Genomic DNA, 3,785 nt, shown 5'->3' with positions numbered 1-3,785 from the left:
TGCAATATCAAAGCTATTCAATGAACATCCCATTACAAGTAAAAAACATTGATGTTTGTGGTGGAAGGATTTATCAAGAATGCAAAAGCACGGAATAAATGCACAGGAAGTCTGCGTGTATGGTCGTCAAATGATTTAATTTGAGCAACAACAGAGTAGGAGTCGATCAGAGAAATCTGTCAATTGTGGCTGGCGCGTCYGTGCAGAACAGCTGATAATATAACATCCTGTGACATGCTTACAACCAGTCACCGTTCGCCAACTGTAAACCATCTAACCAATGACAGGCTGTCAGCCCCGGAAGTACCTTATCAAAATAAAAGAGGTCATGCATTTCTGGAGACTTGAAGTCTAGGGCAACAGATTAAAAAAGCCAAAACTAGTTATCACATGAGATATGAGTACTGGACAGCGTCAAGGTAAAACAGATATACATAATTATTCCATAACAATGTTGACTTCCGTATCAAATATGTTTGGTATCAGATCAATATCAAAGTTGTAGGATCGCCCACCCCTCGCTGACAGGAAAACTCCAAGGACAGAAAAAAGCACAGATTTTGTCAAAACTCAGGAAGGAAAAAAAACTTTCTGCTCACAGAACAACAATCGTACAACACACTAATATAATGAATGTTGTCATATTTAGCTTTTTATTGAGAGAAATGGAGGTGAAGTGGAGGCAATAGCCGACGTGTATTCAGTAAAATAGATTTATTTGGTCAAAAGCCACATGAATTAGCTCTGCAAAACCTTTGGTCACAGAGCAACAATCATCATACAACTCATTTATAGACATTTCTCTGTGTTTCAGCCTTTTATTTACAGAAATTAGTATTTCATTTTGCAGAGCTGCCAGGCGAGTGCCCCCTCTGGTGGGGGAATAAATAGTCGTAGAATACAAATAAACGAGCCTTTTTTCATTTCTTTCTTAAATTAATTTTCTTTTCTGCTATCCAAAACAGAAAATGAAACTCAAATCATTTTTAAATTTTCATTTCTCCTTTTTTTGACACTAAGAACGAAAAACGCTTTGTATTTTAATTCCAGTATTTTAAAACAAAAATCGAATAACCACTCGTTTCTTGTTTTTCAATGCTCGTTTCGAAAAAGAAAATCCAATGACCAAAAGATACACTGACCCGTGTAGGTCGAAGCTTAAGCTTAAGGTAATTCAAAAGGCTATCTAGAACAGGTAAGATATTAATTGCTCATAGCTTTTAGACCACATCACTTTAAATTGGCCAAAATGTCTCTTTAACTTCTTTGTTTTCTGTTTCTGAAGCTCCGTCTCTTTGGGTTAGTGTGAATGTTGACACTAATGAAGAAACTGTTCATTAACTAATGACTTGATTTATTTTGAATCAAAGGTTTAGTTTCTGGTTGGAAACAAACAGGAAAGGATGGAAAAACCAGTTTCCTAATCACTGTAATAAAAAGTAATGTTTTTAACAGATATTAAACCGTGTTTGTCCTTCTTGAAGTCTGTGTTTGCTCTGCAGAACTCCCGTGAAAATCTGCACATCAGGGCAGTCTTGCGGGCTTCGTGGGGGACTTCGTGGGGGGCTGACCCTGGTCACACTTTTTCAGCCAAGACTCACTGATCAATTATGGGTTTTCCCAGCCTCCTCACTGCCTGGCATATGGGCCCTTAAGGGCGCAGGAGTGGAGGAGAAAGAGGGGTATCATTTCATGTGGAGATCAGGGCTCGCTGGCAGTGAATGGGGGGATTTAGGGGGAACTGAATGAGAGAAGGGGCTCCCACAGATCAGGGAAAAGCCCTGTTTTTTGGGGAGGGGAATATTCATGATGAGGATGAGGAGGCATCATGAATTCATGTGTCTGTGTGACGTGTGGATCATCTTTTCTGTAAACACTGGTGTTTGCTGAGTCGGGACGTCCTGTTTGTCGTGTGGTTCTGCAGAAAGTGTTGCCTCTTCTCAAAACAATGTAACTTTGTGCTGTAGTCCTTTTGTATCTGCAGGAGGACAGATGGAGGCTGGTGCACGGCCACATAGAAACTAAAACACACTCTTTCYTTTTCACAGCTAGCAGCTCACCCAGAAGGATTTTTACAGGCCTGCGCTCAGACGTTTGGACTTCGAGAATGCTCTGGGTCGTGCATGTGCAAAATGTCTCGTGAACTACAGGACAGATTTTTATTGAGTCTTTCAGGAGATAATCATCAGATGCACATCTATGGTTGATAAACCTTTAGAGCTAATGCAYTTCAAGATGGCTGCCACAGCCAAGTGATCTTAAAAACAAAATAGTCTCCAATCAAATTTGCAGATATTGTGCTAGAAATGGGTGTAGCATTSGACATAAATGACGGGGTGGGACAGAGCACAGACCCAGAAAGAAATACGGACGTCTTGCATGCTGCAATTCTAATAGGATATAATGTCTACACATTGGTGCTGTTAATACAACTGGAATGTCATTTAGAATTTCAAAAGCAGCTCAMATGAGTTATGTGTGCATCTGTCCAAATATGGAGGAGGCACAGTGCCTCCTTGTTGCTCCAGGTCTGTCCACGGCTCGTTGTTTGTAGCGCCGTGTTAGCATTAGCAACATTGAAGGGCTGATTGTTACCATGATGCTTTTCAGTCGTGGCTCATAAAGTCCAAAAATGTGCGTGTTTCTTGTAGTTGGTTTGTGTTGAGGCCGGTCTGTATTCACACCAGAAGTGAACCGCACCAGAGTTCATTTGGAAGCAAGACCAAGACCACCTCAACAAGTGGGTCTCAGTTTGGTTGCTTGGTCCGTACTTGGATTCGCATGAGTGTTTTCACACCTGCATAAAAGGTCCCGACCAACAGGGGAAATAAACTCTGGTCCATTTAAAGTGGACCAAATGTGTCAGGTGTGAATACACCCTTAAAGAGACAGCACCAAAACGAGCTGCTTTGAGACACACTTCAGAAAAGGGGTGAAAGAGGGGCTGGTGGCATTAGGAGGAATTTAGACTAAATGTTAAATGTGAAAAATCAGAATCAGAATACTTTAAAAAGAGGGATTTAAAAACATTACGCATATTAAAGTCAGCCCAAATCAAAATGAATGCCACAGTTAAGCTATATTACCTAACACAGGGATGGGAAACTGGTGACTTTTGTCTGGACCGATAATGGGGCCCCACCCCACGCTCTCTAAGTCTTTTATATTTTTACATAAAAAATAAATAACTCAAAGTAGTTCTTAAATATTTGAAAATTACAAAGATCGATAAAAGTGGCACTGAGTTGGTTGTAATGACAAATTTTGCCACTCGATAGCATCTCCAATGCAGATGCCACTTTGAGCACAAGTTTTTCTGTCAGTGAGGAAAAGACATTCATTCACAAAGGAAAGAGAAAATTACATTTCATTGAAATGGGAGGTAGACTATCTTTTCACAGAATTTCAAGTCAAACCTGTGTTTAGTCTGCTTAGAGACACAGTCTGTCATGAAGGATTTTAATATGTCACTACAACATGTTGCACAAAGCTAAATATGAGACACTTACTGAAGTCACAAGTACATAAATCAACTGCATCTTTTACCAGAACCAGGTCAAGATGTCTTCTGTCGTTATACTTCATCTTGCTAAATTAAGAGTTTATTATTTATTTGCTTCAAACCAGTGGTGGATGCTGGTCTTTCAACAAGAGGAAGCTCAGTTTCGGCCTACATCATAAAATGTGTGGGTTATAAATTCTAATTCTATTATAATTCTAATTCTATTGATCTGTGACCCTGTCACAGATCATTTTGTTTAGTTTATAGTATTTATTCATTTCAT

The sequence above is a fragment of the Austrofundulus limnaeus genome, unplaced genomic scaffold (assembly GCF_001266775.1).
Source record: "Austrofundulus limnaeus strain Quisiro unplaced genomic scaffold, Austrofundulus_limnaeus-1.0 Scaffold516, whole genome shotgun sequence".
NCBI classification, from domain to species: domain Eukaryota; kingdom Metazoa; phylum Chordata; class Actinopteri; order Cyprinodontiformes; family Rivulidae; genus Austrofundulus; species Austrofundulus limnaeus.
This window is presented reverse-complemented; position numbering follows the sequence as displayed.